Source organism: Vulpes vulpes, chromosome 13 (assembly GCF_048418805.1).
Source record: "Vulpes vulpes isolate BD-2025 chromosome 13, VulVul3, whole genome shotgun sequence".
Classification (NCBI taxonomy): domain Eukaryota; kingdom Metazoa; phylum Chordata; class Mammalia; order Carnivora; family Canidae; genus Vulpes; species Vulpes vulpes.
In genome coordinates, this window is record NC_132792.1 from 1,322,560 (window position 1) to 1,339,052 (window position 16,493).

Sequence of the window (16,493 nt, forward strand, 5' to 3'; positions counted from 1 at the left end):
CTGGCCGTGTCCCAGCCCCGCCCCTGCCGCTCAGCCACGGCGACAGCAGCCTGTCTGAGCGCCCCCGGACCCTCCTCACCCTGATGCGCCCGACGTGACCCCAGTGCGCACTGAGCCTCAAAGCCATTAGCCCCCCAGGACAGGCCTCCGTGGGGGCATCGGGGCCCTTCCCAGGAGGCCCTGGGAGCACGGAGGCACCTCCGTAACACCCGTGCGTGTCGGCTGTCCCGGCTGCTCCCTCACCTGGTGTCACCCCGGTACAACCCGGCACCCAGGGCCCCACCACACGCTCCGCCGCCAGGGCAAGCGAACGAGCAACCATGTTCCAAACAGAAGAGGAGGAAGAGGAGGGATGCCTGGGTGGTTCAGGGCGTGACCCCGGGTCCTGGGATCGAGTCCCACGTCGGGCTCCCCGCAGGGAACCTGCTGCTCCCTCTGTCTGGGTCTCTGCCTCTCTCTGTGTCTCTCATGAATAAGTAAATAAAATCTTAAAAAAAAAAAAAAAAAAAACAATGGGAAGAAGAACCCAGACTTGGGGAAGCACAGGCTGGTGTGAGGGAGCAGTGAGAGCCACTGTGTCTCTCCGTCCGAATTTCCAGTAACACAACCGCGTTACTTAAATGATGACGAATTTTCTTTGCGTATGTTGGTTCACTACGCTGCAAAACAAGTCAGCTCAGACCCAGAGCCCACACCAGCCGGTCATCATCTGGCCTTTCTCAGGGTCGGGGGGTCAGGAGCCCGAGCGGCGGCGGGCGGTCCTGGGGTCCTGGCTCGGGCTCTCGGGTGAGCAGCAGTCACAGCTGGGGACGAGAGGACCTGCTTCCGGGCTGGCTCCCCGTCCCGGCTGGGCCACCGTGCTGGCTGGTGCACCCCGGGCCCTCGCTGTGCCAGGAGCCCTCACACGCCGTGGCCAGCTCCCCCAGGTTGAGCGGCTCCGGGAGTCACACGCAGCCGTCCCCCGTTGGTCACAGGCCAGCCCTGAGTCCATGTGGGAAGCAGCAGGGCCGCTGACCAGGGGGCAAGGGCAGGACGGGCTCAGGTCCCTGCGGGGGAGACAGGGGGTCTCCCCCCTACCCTGTGCCAGGGTGGAGTGGGGTGTGGGAGCCCTGGGGGGGCCGTGTGAGCTGGAGTCCCTGCTTGGGGGACGGTCCCCAGCTAAGCCGGGGAGTTCCAGCTGTTTCACCCTATGCTGGCTTAAAGCCCTGGCTCTGACCAACACGTGGTGAGTCCTTGTGCCAGGCTGCCCTGGGGGCTGCACACTGCAGCCAGGGAGCCCGCCCACAGCTCCCCAGGGACAGAGGGGAGCCCCCGGGGGAGGCCCACCGGGTCTGGGAACCGGGAAGGGTGTGTCCCGAGCATCAGAATTTCAGGGAGGCTGCACCCCGAGCAGATGTCGGCCCAGTGAGACAGGAGTGCTCCAGCGTGTGCAGAGGCCAGGTGTGCCCGCCACCCAACCCTGCAGGCCGGGCCCGCCCGCACCTGCTGCTGCACCTGGCGGATTCCAGTTCCCAAGGGAGAGTCCCCCCCGCCCCCCACACGCCCAGCGGCCCACAAGGGCCGCCCTCCCCGTGGCCCCGGGCGGGTGGGCCTCTCTGGGATCCAGCACGCCTCGCGGACGCCCTCTCGTGGTGTCTGTGGGAAGAGCGTGGGTGTGAGACCGGGCCGGTGGGGAACACTTCCTGGAAACCCTGGGTCCCGGCCAGGGAACTCTGATGGCCTGAGGGTCCCTGACCACCCTCACCCACGGGAAAGGGCCCGTGGGGGCCACTGCCCGGCCGGCCCAAGCCAGAAGACACCCATCCTCCACGTGTGTGTGTGTGTGTGTGTGTCTGTCTGTCTGTCTTCTCCATGGGGCCCATGGTCCCCTCGCTGCCCGGATCCCCCGTATCCCCAACGACAGGACCTCAGGGACGCCAGGACAGGGGCCCACGGGCGACGGAGACCTCGGGAGCTCCGGCACTTCCGGGGCTCGGCCACCAGGGGGCAGCATGGCTTGTGGAAGCGCAGCTCCTGGCGGCCCCCCTGCAGAGGTGGGCACCCCATGGCTCATCACACCCACCACCCACACGGCCTTGGGCCGCTGACCCCTCGCTCCCTGCAGGAGACTGTAGGGGGGCCGAACCCCCATTCCCGGGACGCTGCCGTGGCTGCAAGCAGGACCTAACGATGTAATGAGTTCCCTGTCACAGGAGCATCCAAACATTCAACGGCAAACACGGTTCACCAGTCTGCACCCTGACCACCACGTACCGGGGCGTCCACGTGGACATTGGGTGCAGCTCCCTGGCCGGGAAGAGTGCCCACCATCCACCGGGCACAGGCCCCAGCGGCCCGGGTCCCCGGGTCACCATCTGTAGGCTCTGCAGCCATGGGCCCTGCCTTCCAGGGGAGGCCGACGCTCGGGGTCTGGGGCACATTAGGGTGGGGGCTTGCGGGGTGCCGCAGGACCCCAAGGTGGGCAGAGCAGCCCAGACGGGGGGACGGCACTCACACAGGCAGAGGTGTGCAAGTGCACGGCTCGTTGGGAGCACGTGGGGAGCACGTTGGGAGCCCGGCACCACCAGGATCGGGACATGCAACTTGCTGTCCCCGGCAGCAAAGGGCCTCGGGGGTCACGCCGACAGCTGCACTCTGTGCTGTGGGGTGTCCTCCAAGGGCTCAGGCCACGGATCCCCAGGCGTGGTTCTGGGGTGGCCGCGGGCAGCTACGGAGTTCGCGGCAGGCCCTGCGCCAGGCCGGCTTCCCACCGCGTCCCCTTGTCCCCATTCAACAGCGGAGCAAACCCAGCCTCAGCGGAGGGTGGAATCTGCCCGACGTGAACAGCAGAGAAATGGAGGAGCCGGGGCACCCGAACCCCCCGGCCTGCTGCTCTTAGCCCCCCCACCTGCTGGCGAGGACACATTCCAGGGGCGCCCCATGAGAGGGGCAGTGGCCCAAGGTAGCGAAGATCCGAGTGAGTCCAGGATGGGGTGCTGGGGTGGGGGACCCCCCATTCCCCTAGGGCTCAGAGAAGAGTGGTGCGTGGACCCCACGCTTGGCGAGGTGGTGAGCACCCTGCTCTTGGAGGAAAGCGAGCCCAGCCTCCAGGGCGGGGAGGGCGCCCCCCCAGAGGAGGCCAGCCTAGAGCCCGGGGCACTGCGGCTCGAAACTGCCCTTGGAGAATTTTCTTCAGAGCAGGTTTACAGGGAAGAGGAGGGGCCAGGTGCTGCCCACCTCGCCAGGGCCCCAAGGCGGGTACCCTCACCCGGCGGGGGAGGGGAGGGGGTAGACAGCCGACCCGGGCCGGGCCGTTGGGAACAGTTGTCACAGCTCTAAAGTTCTTTAGCAGCAGCAGGTTTCCTTTTGCAAAGGGAACACCCCAGGGGGGCCCAAGCTGTGGCTCCGAATGTGTTCACGGTTCAGGGAGCGTCAGTGGGGCACCTGTGTGTGCCAGGCCTGTGCGCCCCCTGCCCCCGTGGAGGAGACGGACAGGAAGGTGCCAGGGAGCTCGGCGCGCACAGCTGGAGGTCACACACCTCACCTCAGACACGCCCCGATTACACCCCCACTTCCCCGCGGGGGAGGAGAAGCACAGATCCACTGATGCAGAGAATAACGGTACAGGGCCCCCCGGGGTACGGGAGCCCCCCTAGTGCACGGGAGCCCCCCAGTGTAAGGGAGCCCCTCAGTGTACGGGAGCCCCTGGAATTAAACCTTCTCCCAGGTCCGTGCATACACAGGGCACAGGGCACGGACATGCGGGGTCCGGCGTGTGTCAGGTTCCGGCGCCCCTGGGGCCTGGGTCTGACTTAGGACCAAGCTCGGGGATTAAGCGGGGCCACTACCATGAGGGGAGGGTGACACGTGCGCCGCAATCGCACCCGGGCCCGCGCTCGCTCTCAGGGCACGTTGTTCTGCACCAGCCCTGTTCCCGTGAGGACGTGAGAGGATGACATGCCCAGGTGACCAGAGGACGGGAGGCGGGGACGAGTGTAGTCTGCCTGGGGGCCACCACCCACACGGGCGACAGAGCCATGCGGGGCGGCACCGAGGTGAGGTGCGCACCCCGGAGCCCGACGGCAGGGCGCCCGCCAGGCCTGCCCACGCCCGCCCAAGTGAGGGCCGCCCCAGGGTCGTCGGTGAGGAAAGGGGACGCAAAGGCGCCCGCAGGGCTGGGGGGGTCCTTTAGGGGTGACGGCTGTCCTGTAACTAGGGAGGGTGGTGGCCTCCAGCGCCGTGAGGGCACCAACTGTCTCCTGAACGAAAACAGGGCGACGATGCGGGCGGGGTGGGAGAGCTGCCCCTAGCACCCAGGCCCAGGAGCCCCTGGCGGGGGCCACTGAGCATGACTCCTCCCTCCCAGGCTGGGGGTCCTCGTCCCACCCTCGGGGGCAGACGCGTGCCCGGTGTGTTCAGGGGCCGTCGGGGAGCCAGTGCGGGTGGGCCCGAGGCCACTGCGGGAGACCCCTGCCCCTCTCGTCAGAGGCACAAAGGGAGGGTGGCTCCAGGCGCCGACCAGGCCATCCGGGCTCGTGGGGACTCCCTGAGATCCTCCACCGCCGTGCTCCGTGGGCTTCCCTCCTGCTCGCGGAAGGGCTGCCTGGGTACGAGGGCCGGGAGGCAGCACAGACCCCCAGGCCGCCCCGGCGCCCGTCCCCGGCCTGCATCAGCATCCCACGCCCGCCCAGCCCGATCCCACGCTGGCTGAGAGGGAGGGCGGGGATCTCTGATGGGTCGGGGGTGCCGTGTAACCCCCACCCTGACCCGGCCATGCAGAGCCTGTCGCCCTGTGGCCCTGCTCAGTCACCCACCACAGCTCCCACCTGCGCCCCCAGGTGAAGACCTGAGCAGTCGGCACCACCGCTCCCCCCACCCTGCAGGCGAGGAAACAGGGCATGTGCCCACCGCGGCCGAGCAGCGGGACGTGGTGGAGCCCGAATCCTCACCAGGCGGCCCCCAGGGCCCCCCGCGCCTCCCCCACCGCCCGCACGCTGGCCGCACCCCTCCGCGGACGGCACTGGCCGCTGTCTTCTGCTGCTAACGCCCTTCTCTCCACCACGCGCCCGTTCCCTCCTCAGTCTTCACAGTCCCGATTCAGACGTCACCTCCTCCGAGAAGCCTTCCTGGGCTCCTCCTGGGGGCGGGGGGGCGGCAGCGGGGACCTGGAAGCCTGAGGCCGCGTCTCAGGTCTGCCTCTGGCCTGCAGGGTCCCCTCTGAGCCTCAGGGGAAATCATCTGAGGACTCCCCTGTGACATGCAGACCCGTGCAGAGGGCCCGATGGCCCCGCGGGGCCCCCCCACCCCCACCCCCACCCCCACCCCCGTCTGAACAGAATAAGCTCAGAGGCTTTCCTCCCACACCTGCAGTTTCCGCTGACAGCCCCACTGTAAACACACGGAGGCGGCGGGAGAAGTGTCAGCCGGACTTAAACAAACCTGCGCGCCGGAGACGAGGTGCAGGCCGCGCCGTGGGGGCTCTGGCTGGAAGGGCTGAAGCGGGGTTTAAACAGGATTTGATTTACAGACGGGAAAATAGTTATCTACAAGAGCTGGGACAAAGTAAAGTCCATTTGTTTTGACGGGATGGAGGATGGAGGGACAGAGGGATGGAGGATGGAGGACAGAGGGATGGAGGATGGAGGGACCGAGGGATGGAGGGACAGAGGGATGGAGGATGGAGGGACAGAGGGATGGAGGATGGAGAAACAGAGGGATGGGGATGGAGGACAGAGGGATGGAGGATGGAGGGACAGAGGGATGGAGGATGGAAGACAGAGGGATGGAGGATGGAGGGACAGAGGGATGGAGGATGGAGGGACCGAGGGATGGAGGATGGAGGACAGAGGGATGGAGGATGGAGGGACCGAGGGATGGAGGATGGAGGACAGAGGGATGGAGGATGGAGGGACAGAGGGATGGAGGATGGAGGGACCGAGGGATGGAGGATGGAGGGACAGAGGGATGGAGGATGGAGGACAGAGGGATGGAGGATGGAGGGACCGAGGGATGGAGGATGGAGGACAGAAGGATGGAGGATGGAGGGACAGAGGGATGGAGGATGGAGGGACCGAGGGATGGAGGGACAGAGGGATGGAGGATGGAGAAACAGAGGGATGGGGATGGAGGACAGAGGGATGGAGGATGGAGGGACAGAGGGATGGAGGATGGAAGACAGAGGGATGGAGGATGGAGGGACAGAGGGATGGAGGATGGAGGGACAGAGGGATGGAAGATGGAAGACAGAGGGATGGAGGATGGAGGACAGAGGGATGGAGGATGGAGGGACCGAGGGATGGAGGATGGAGGGACCGAGGGATGGAGGATGGAGGGACCGAGGGATGGAGGATGGAGGACAGAGGGATGGAGGATGGAGGGACCGAGGGATGGAGGATGGAGGGACCGAGGGATGGAGGATGGAGGGACAGAGGGATGGAGGATGGAAGACAGAGGGATGGAGGATGGAGGGACAGAGGGATGGAGGATGGAGGACAGAGGGATGGAGGATGGAGGGACTGAGGGATGGAGGATAGAGGGACAGAGGGATGGAGGATGGAGGACAGAGGGATGGAGGATGGAGGGACCGAGGGATGGAGGATGGAGGACAGAGGGATGGAGGATGGAGGGACAGAGGGATGGAGGATGGAGGGACCGAGGGATGGAGGGACAGAGGGATGGAGGATGGAGAAACAGAGGGATGGGGATGGAGGACAGAGGGATGGAGGATGGAGGGACAGAGGGATGGAGGATGGAAGACAGAGGGATGGAGGATGGAGGGACAGAGGGATGGAGGATGGAAGACAGAGGGATGGAGGATGGAGAAACAGAGGGATGGGGATGGAGGACAGAGGGATGGAGGATGGAGGGACAGAGGGATGGAAGATGGAAGACAGAGGGATGGAGGATGGAGGACAGAGGGATGGAGGATGGAGGGACCGAGGGATGGAGGATGGAGGGACCGAGGGATGGAGGATGGAGGACAGAGGGATGGAGGATGGAGGACAGAGGGATGGAGGATGGAGGGACCGAGGGATGGAGGATGGAGGACAGAGGGATGGAGGATGGAGGGACCGAGGGATGGAGGATGGAGGGACCGAGGGATGGAGGATGGAAGACAGAGGGATGGAGGATGGAGGGACAGAGGGATGGAGGATGGAGGACAGAGGGATGGAGGATGGAGGGACTGAGGGATGGAGGATAGAGGGACAGAGGGATGGAGGTGGAGGGACCGAGGGATGGAGGATGGAGGACAGAGGGATGGAGGATGGAGGGACCGAGGGATGGAGGTGGAGGGACAGAGGGATGGAGGATGGAGGACAGAGGGATGGAGGATGGAGGGACAGAGGGATGGAGGATGGAGGGACAGAGGGATGGAGGATGGAGGGACAGAGGGATGGGGATGGAGGGACAGAGGGATGGAGGATGGAGGGACAGAGGGATGGGGATGGAGGGACAGAGGGATGGAGGTTGGAGGGACAGAGGGATGGAGGTGGAGGGTGGAGGCTGGAGGGACAGGGGTGACACCCGCCTGAGACCAAGGTGAGGCAGTAACTGAGGTGGCAGGCCCAGGTGGGACCGGGCTCCCAGCTGACACCCGTGTCCCATCCAGCGTGGCAGTGCTGGCAGCCCCGAGGAGCACCCGGTGACTGTGACCGGCTACAAGACCCCTGGGGAGGCCTCAGGTGACGCTGCTCCCAGGTCCCGCCGACTCTCCGGGTGGAGGCTCCATGTTTGATCAAAGCTCCCAGGTGACGGTGCTGCCCACCTGTGCCCTCGCCCCCCGCGGCCGGGAGCCGCACCCCAAGACGCGCCTGTCTTCTCACTCGCTCCTCGCTGCAGCGCCTAGCCTTACCTCCTCATCATACGGAGGCGGGGAAACTGAGGCACGGGGAGGCTAAGTGACTTGCGCGGGACAGGAGGCAGCAGGGCCAGGACTGGAGTCAGTCTGTCATCCTAAAATGTCCCCGTCACCTCATGCGAGCCCCACCCCAGTGTCTCCAGCCTCCCAGAGACCAGGCTGGACACAGAGATTGCCCCGGAAGGAGGGCCCGGGGTGCGGGGGCGGAGACGCCCCTGGAGCAGCAGTCAGCCTGGCCTGGCCCTGCCCCCGCCCCCGCGTGTGACAGGGGGCAGGAGCATGCCCCGCCTCTAACCTGCACAGGCTTAGAGACCCTTACAACCCAAACAGGATCTTGCATTCAAGTTCTGGGGGCCACAGCCCCACTTCAAGCACCCAGCACCCCGGATCCAGGCCCTGAATGAGACGACGCTGGACAGGCCTCCCAGCTAAAAGAATGGAAGATTCTAGAGCTTTCTCCTGTGGCGACTGATTTTGAATTCCCTGGTGGGCCGCCTGCCCCCACACCAGGAGCCCGGTGCGGGCAGAGGTGGGCCAGGGGCCGGGACCCAGGGGTCCTTCCTGAGGCCTGAGAGCCACACTCGCTGCCCCCCAGGCCATGCCCCCCTGCCGCTGTCCCGGACACACACACGCAGAACACAGAGCAGCACCTGCTTCTGCACCTGCCACCTACCTGAGCCGCCCCCCTCGGCAACAGGAGGCCCCCCCAGAGCTGGCCCCCAGCTGTGACTCCTGCCTGAGCCGAGCCCTGCTCCTCCCTCGCCCACCTCACCAGCAGGGTCTCCCCCCTGCGTACCCTGGAGGAAGCCCCTGCCACGGGGCAGCCCGGGGTCCGAGGCCGGTGGGGGTGCGGAGGCTGGGAGGGGCTCTGCAGGGCTGTGCTGGGTCCCCAGCAGTGACTGCATCCCGTCCCCCAGGGCCTGCAGGGCGCCCCTCTTCTGTTCCGCGCAGTGGGGTCCGTCCCCGGGGCAGTTTCCTCCGACGAACACCCTGATGCCTGGGCTTTGGGGGCCGTGGGTCCCCTGCCCCTGGGGGGATCAGATCTAGCTCCCGAGCCCATGCAGGGCTCCGAGAAGAGCTGCTCGGGACTTGGGCGAGGTCCCAGCCCTGTCCCGGGGTAACCCTCACTCCCCCATGCTCCATCCAGCCACCCCCAGGCCACCGCCCCGCCCCCGCCGCCGCTGCCAGCACACGATTTCCGCAGTGTTAGCGGCCCTGGTGCTGCAGGTGCTTGGGGGGCGGGGGGGAGGCTGTGCCCAGAGCCGCCCCCCATCTCCATCCCTGCTGCCACCATCACCACCACGCCCATCCCTGTCCACGCACCCACTGACCCATCTCCCAGCCAGATCCAAGGCTCCGTGCCCCCGCCCCAGAGAAAAGCCTGGAGCGGGCAGCCCGGGTGGCGCAGTGGTTTGGCACCGCCTACAGCCCAGGGTGTGATCCTGGAGACCCAGGATCGAGTCCGACATCAGGCTCCCTGCATGGAGCCTGCTTCTCCCTCTGCCTGTGTCTCTGCCCCTCTCTCTCTCTCTCTCTGTGTCTCTCATGAATCAATCAATAAAATCTTTAAAAAAAAAAAAAGAAAAGCCTGGAGCGGGGACGGGGATCGGCACCCCCCTGGGCAGGACACACGGCTCACGGCTCACTCCCGAGAGCGGACGGTGACGGGCCGGCACCCGAGTCGCCCCAGCAGCCCGACCGCCGTTCCCTCTGCTGAGCGGCCCCATCGCCCCCGTGGACGCAGAACCAGGCTGCTGGCCGTGGACGCGCACCCTTGACCCGGGCAGCCATCCCCATGGCCTGCAAACAGGGCCTGGCCCGGCCCGGTCTCCCCTCTGCCCCAGGCCTCCACCCTCTCCGGCCCTCCAGCCCACCCACGCACCTTCCAGCGCTTCCACCCGCAGGCCCCCCATGCCCCGTCCCAGGTGCCAGCAGCTTCGTGGGAGAAACAGCACAGCTCGGGAAGGGCCTTGGGGGTACCTCCAGCACCTCCCTGTTCCCCACCAGGAGGAAAGGCCTCCCTGGGGCAGGGGCCGGGCAGGGCACAGAGGACACCGGGCAGGACACAGAGGACACCAGGCAGGACACAGAGGACACTATACAAGGCACAGAGAGCACCGGGCAGGGCACAGAGGGCACCAGGTAGGTCACAGAGGCACCAGGCAGTGGTGAAGTGTGACATCCTTCCTTAAGAGGTGCCAGAGTCAGGTGGTAGGGCAGCACGTGTCCAGGCGGGATAGTACCCTGACTGCCGACTCCCACCAGAGAATGAGCCCCAGTCATGCACTGAGCCTGGATCCTGGTCACACACTGAGCCTTGATCCTGGTCACACGCTGAGCCTCGATCCTGGCCACATGCTGAACCTTGATCCTCTTCACAGACGGAATCTTATCCTTGTCACACCAAGCTCTGACTCTGGTCACCACCTAGCCTTGATCCAGGTCCCACTCTGAGCCCTGACCCCCCTCCACGGCCCCGTGAGCTTGGCAGGGCTGAGGGATCTTGTCTCCTGCACTAGGTGAGCAGGCTGAGCCCAGGCCATGAGGCCCCCGCCCAGGCTCCCACAGCTGGTCAGTTCCCAAACTGGGACCTGAGTCACCGAGGCTTCTGAGGACCTGACCAGGGCCCTGGAGGGGCCACACGAGAGAAGACAGTGTCTCCTGGGCAAGTGCGGGGGGCCGGGGCAGGGAGGGCCCGTCCCCATCCCCGACAGAGGGCTGCGCCCGGCAGGGGTGAGGCGGCTTACCTCCCCGGGAGGCCTCTGGGCAAACAGCTCAACAGAACAGAGTGATGGGGGGAGCAGCTTCTTCCTTGGCGGCGAATGACCCCACCCGCACCCTGTCACCAAGGCTGTGGATCCTGGTCTGGTGGGGACCAGACATCCAGCCCCCAGGACGGGCCCCACCAACCACAGCTCACTTCCCCTAAGATGCGGGACACAACCGGATCCGCAGCTGCTTCTGTGAACCTGCCGGGGCTCCCGCATCCCCGGGGCAGATTTTTCAAAGACAATAGACGTATACGCTGTACATCTGCCCGACGCCCCGTGGGGCCGGGGCGGCCCCCTCCACCCAACACACCCGTCACTCCACCATGAGCCGTCCCGGGATCACACGAGTGGGAGTCCCCGGCTTCCAAACACCCTCGGGCCAGCTCTGGTCCGCAGACATGGGACCAACACGCTTTCCCATCTCAGAGCCGTTGGGATTCCGGGATCCCGGGGCGGGTGGGTGGCCGAGGCGGCAGTGGGGTCTGGCCTGCCCCCTGACCCTCGGCGCCCGCCAGCCCGGAGAACTGGCACCGGCTTTCCAGAAAGCCACCGTCCTGGCCAACCGAAACAGCATCCCTGCCCATTCCCACCACCTGCCTGCCCCTCAGGGTCCACCCAGGCTCCTGCCATCCACACCCCGTGCCTGTCAGTGCCGGGGGGGGGGGGGCTCTGTGCAGAGAAATGGGGCCCCCACCCCGCAGGGCCTGGTTCACATCCTGGCTGCACCTCCTGGTAGCCGGGTGGCCTCGGCTCCTGCCCTCGCTGAGCCTTGGCTCCTCCGATGACGAGAAGGGCGTCGCACCCCACCCTGTGCCCTTCACCAACCAAGAGGAGGCGGCCTGGCCCTTCGGAGGGGAGGGCGGGGTGAGCAGCCCCAACACCCAGCAAGACGAGACCAAGCTGCAGCAGGAGAGAGTGTGGTTAGACACTAGGAAGAAGGGGTAGCGAGGGCGAGACTCTACGTGGCATACAGGACAGGCGTACAGCACCCAGGAAGCTCTCTGGGGAACCCCGTGACGGCGAGAGGCCCAAGCGCCCATGATGGGGCCCTGGTAGCCGGAAGCCCTGCCCTGCCTGCCCCGCTTTTAAATGAGTGAGCATTTATTGAGCTCCTACTGTATACCCGCACAAGTGCTGCGTGTCCGACAGGGAGAAACGAGTAAACTTCTGGCCCTACCTGGGAGGAATTAACTGAACGTCTAGCTTGAAACAGGCCTGCGGGTGATGCGGGTCCACGCTGCCCCCGGAAGGCGGGCTGGCTGAGGGAAGGCAGGTGGGCCTCGGGGAAGAGGCCGCCCTGAAGCGAGGGTGGACTTGGGTCTAGAAAGACGTGGGAGGACGTTCAGGGCGGAGAACCGTTGGGGGGAAGGGACTCGGCCTCCGCGGGCGTGAGGAAGAGGAAATGCCACTGGGTCTGATTCTCCGTCTGCGGATGCGAGCGGAGCCGGCGGCCCTGGGCTCTTAGAAGGGACAACATCTTGGAATCATGTGGAATCGTGGAATCTTAGAACCAGTGACATTTAGAGCCTGGGGTCTCTGTGTCCCACACCTCGGAGGCCACGAGTCCTCTTGCCCACCCAGCACCAGCGCCCACGCAGCGGCTCTGGGCCGGGCCATCTGGGCTCTGCTCGGAGCAGGGACAGTGACGGGGAGCTCACCACCTCGGGCGAGGAAGGGGGACAGGCTCGTCCTAGAGCCCCGGCTGCCGCCGTAGCGTCCCCAGGGGACACAGCCCCCTCGCTGGCCCGAGGTCAGTAAGCCTGGGCGTCCCGGCCGCCCCACCGAGGCCTGCTGAACAGACGCAGACAGACAGGGCAGTTCCGGTCCCACGGGGCCGTCCAGAGGCCAGGAAGGCTGAAATAGAAAGCAGGTCCCGAGGCCCCGCGGGGGACGCGGCCGGCTTCTGGCTTGGTGGGTCCGTCTGGCTCTGCCCGGGGAGCCACGTCCCCCCACCCCCCCAGCCCCACGCCCCAGCCCCGCGCCTCCAGAACCTGGGCGTCCAGGGTTTGGGGACAGCACGTCTGAGTGGGGGGGGCGCCTTCTCCCCCGTGCCCGGGGTGGGTTCCTGAAGCTTCGGGGCTCAGGTTCTGAGGGCCTGGCCCAGCCCCACTGCCCCCCACCGAGCTTATGACCTGGGGCAAGTGACCTCACCGGTCCTCTCTGTCCAACAGGGATGGCAACAAGGGCGCCCCCCCGGGGGCTGTTGGTGGACCCCCGAAGTGCTTCGGATCGCACGAGCCTGGCACACGGCAACTGCTCGGCCACCACTGCCTGCTGAGCCACCGCCCCCTAGGCCACTCTCTCCAAACCGCAGGTCATGGCCCAGCCGTGGGTCAACTGAGCAGGGCCCCAAGTGGCACTGAGCCACCTGGCAGCACCTGGGACTCAGTAGGGGTAAGCAGGGACCCCCATAAGTCCCCAGGCCACAGGAGGCTGTGGGGAGGTGCCAGGGCTCAGGCCCCGGAAGGGCCTCCCCACACCTGTCCCCGCGTCACCCCAGCAGCTCCTGCACTGGACAGGCCCAGGGGTTGGTTCTGCTCTCTCCTCAGCCCCAGGCCCGGAAGGTCCCCATCCTGAGTCCTCGGAGCACCGTGGAGCCCAGGGGAGGTGAGGGCCCGGCCTCCCCACCCTGCAGGGATGGGGCGGATGAAATGAGCAGTCCAGGCACAGGCTGTGGCGGGGCACCCGGGTGGCCCCCAGGCAAACCGTCCTCTCTGCCCCCAGGGGGAGACCCGCCACCCTCCAAGCATCTCTGGAGCTGGCCCTGGATGGGCTCTGCGGGCCCGGAGGCTGCCAGTATGCACCCCCACCCCGACTGGCCAGTGGCAGGTGAGGGGCCAGGCCACCGGGGGAGCACCTGCCTGGACACGGGGAGGCCGAGGGGCGGAGGCCACGTCTGAGGCTGGAGAGCAGGGCCCCACTCCTGGCCTTGGTTTGCTCCCCTGTAAGAGGCGAGGCCAACACCGTGGGCTCCACGGTCAAGGCTGAGCCACGTGTGAACCATGGGATGCCCGTGGGTCCCCTGAGGAGCTGCTGCCCTCGGGTAGGCCAGATCTGGCTCAGGGGAGACTCGGTGACCCCGAGCCATCTCCTCCTGCTTCGAGGTGCCCCTTCTACCCAGTGCCACGGCCCAGCTGGATGAAAGGGAGGGGCTGGCGTGGGCTCCCAAGAGGACTCGATGTTGGCTGGAGAGCAGCGTGCATGCGCGTCTGTGTGTGCACATCTGTGTGTCATGTGTGTGCGTGCACATGGGGGCTGAAGCGGGGTGAGACTCCTCCAGCAAGCCCTCCTGGATTGGACCCTCCCCTTGCAGACCCGGGCCCCCACCCCGGCCCAGCGCCTCTGTACCTCCTTGCCATTCCTCTGGGCCTCAGGACCTCTGCCAGCACCAAAGCCCCCCGGCCCCACGTCCCACCCTAGGCCCACCAAGAACCAGGCCCACAGTCTCACGAACCCACAAGGCAGGCTGTTCTCACGGTCCCAGAAGTTGAGTTTAACGGGAGGTCGGAACAACCCTGGCCTGACCTCTGGGGGGCTATGGGCCCAAGAGTCGGGGCTGCCTTGTGGCTGCTGAGGGGGGCCTGGAAGCCCCGGCCGGGTCCCCAGCGGCATCTGCAGTGACCCATTCGCTGTGTGGCTTTGGGCAGGTCTCTAGCCCTCCCCGGACTTCAGTTACTCCACCTCTAAAAAATCAAAGGTGGGACAAGACGAGCTCTGAGGGGCGCCTGGGTGACAAACATGGCATGGAGAGTGGCCCAGGGACTTGGGGGGTAACGCCTAGGGTGGTGGTCCCAGGAGTCATCTCTGGGATGGCCCCAGAGCTGTGGAGCACGTTCCCAAGGTCACTATGCACTAGGCCCTTGCTAAGTGCCCAGACGCCTCTCCACGAGGGGGGACGAGGTGCCCGAGGTCTAGTTCTGCAGCCCGAGCCAGCCCCACCTCTTCTGGAGCGTCTCCCAGCCCACCCGTCCTCACGCTCTTGTAGACTCTGCCTCACCTGAGCCTCATTCCCTCCAGAGGGCCTGCCCTGGTGTCTCCAGGTATCCCACTCTGCTGGGGATGCTGGGGATACTGGTGTTGCCAAGGATGCTGGGGATGCTGGGGATGCTGGTGTTGCCGGGGATACTGGTGGTGCTGGGGTTGCTGGGGATGCTGGGGATGCTGGGGTTGCCAGGGATACTGGGGATGCTGGGGTTGCCAGGGATGCTGGGGTTGCTGGGGTTGCCGGGGATGCTGGGGATGCTGGGGATACTGGTGTTGCCAGGGATGCTGGGGATGCTGCGGATGCTGGAGATGAGCATCCCTGTGACACTGGACCAGGTGCTGGCCCGGGGCACCTGGCCTGGGGCCTTCCACTGGCTGTGTTGTCCCCACTTTCTGGGAATACACGAAGGGCCATGGTCCCTGGCCCCTATAAGCGACTGGTCCAGCCAGGCTCAAAGCCAGGGCCTCCCAGGGGCCTCCCCCTTCCCAGCCTCCCAACACCCCCGCCTTGGACGCTCCTCCCTCGAGGCCACCTTTCCCAGAGAGGGAGAAAGGCCCCACCCACCCTGCCCTCACTGTGGGTGACTTGCCCCCCACCAGCGGGTCCAGAACATGGAAGGGACACGTGGCCAATGACCCCTTAGGAGCCCCTCGGCTCCTGTTCCTGTCTTCCCCAGGTGATCTCCAGGGACACCCCCTGCGCTCCCAGCAGCTCAGGTCCTCCTGCAGCGCTGGCCTGCGGCCCCCACCCTGGCCGCTCACCCCAGGCAGCCTGCAGGACACGCTGCCAGGGCCCCAGCGCTGTTTACACCCTCAAGTGACACCAAGACAAGGGCCACTCGGGACGATGAATGAGGTCTGGAGCCGCAGGCACCAGCACAGTGACGGGACCTGCCTGGCTGTCACTGAGTGTCCCCTGCCTGCCCCCCAGCCCCCCCTCAGTGGCTCGTCTGCTATTTGTGGCTGAATTGCTCCGAATGGCAGACTCTAGTCCCTGTGGCAGAACAAGCCGCGCATGGCAAGGGTCGCTGTGAGCCCTGGGGACAGCGCTACAGGAGTTCACAGTGCAGCTGAGAGAGTGGGGGGCTCCTGCGGGCTCAGGGAGGGGCCCCAGGAGGGGCAGCCGTGCCCTGACCACAGCCACAGACAGCCTGGCCTGAGCCAGCCCGTGGAGGTGACTGTGCCTGTGCTCTGGTCTCCCCTGAGGGCTATGGGGGGGGGTCCCCCGAGCCTCATGGGCTCCAGCGCCTTCCCGCCGCCGCCCCCAGGAGCCCTGGGCCTCCAGAGAGGAGCCTCCCTGGGGGAGGGGTCCCGGAAGCCCACCCTGGCTGCTCCCCAGGCAGCCCACGGTCGTGTGGTTTGCTCTAGAGGGTCCCCCCAGGATGTCTTTGGGAACCAGCCTGTGCCTGGCCGGCCTGCCCGTGACTCAGCGGCAGGCTCTAGCTCATAAAATTCGAGCCTCCACTGGCTCAGCCCTCCGGCCCCCGCCCACATCCTGGCCGCTCCAGGCTGCCCTGTACAGAAACAACAGGGCCTGGACACTCCCTCGGCAAGATCCTGGGTGCCCCGCCTTGCCAGCCTGGGGCCGGGCCGCCCTGGGCCAGGGACTCCGCCGCCTTCCTGGGCCCTGTTTCCCCTCCCGAGACACAGAGCACAGGCTTCTAAGGAGACAGCGATGGTAGCCTGTGGGCTGGGCCCCGAAATAGCAGGGAAGCTGCTCCGGGAACCACCCTCCCCCAGAATCTTCGATGGCTCCCCACTGCCCTCAGGCCCAGTCCACCACTCTGGTTCCCACAGGGCAGCTAAGCCCCGGAGTGGACGGGCTCAGATCCCTGCTCCGCTGCGTATCCCCGCCCTCCGGTCCGGGGACCCTGACCTGTCGGCCCTCTGCCCACCTTGCC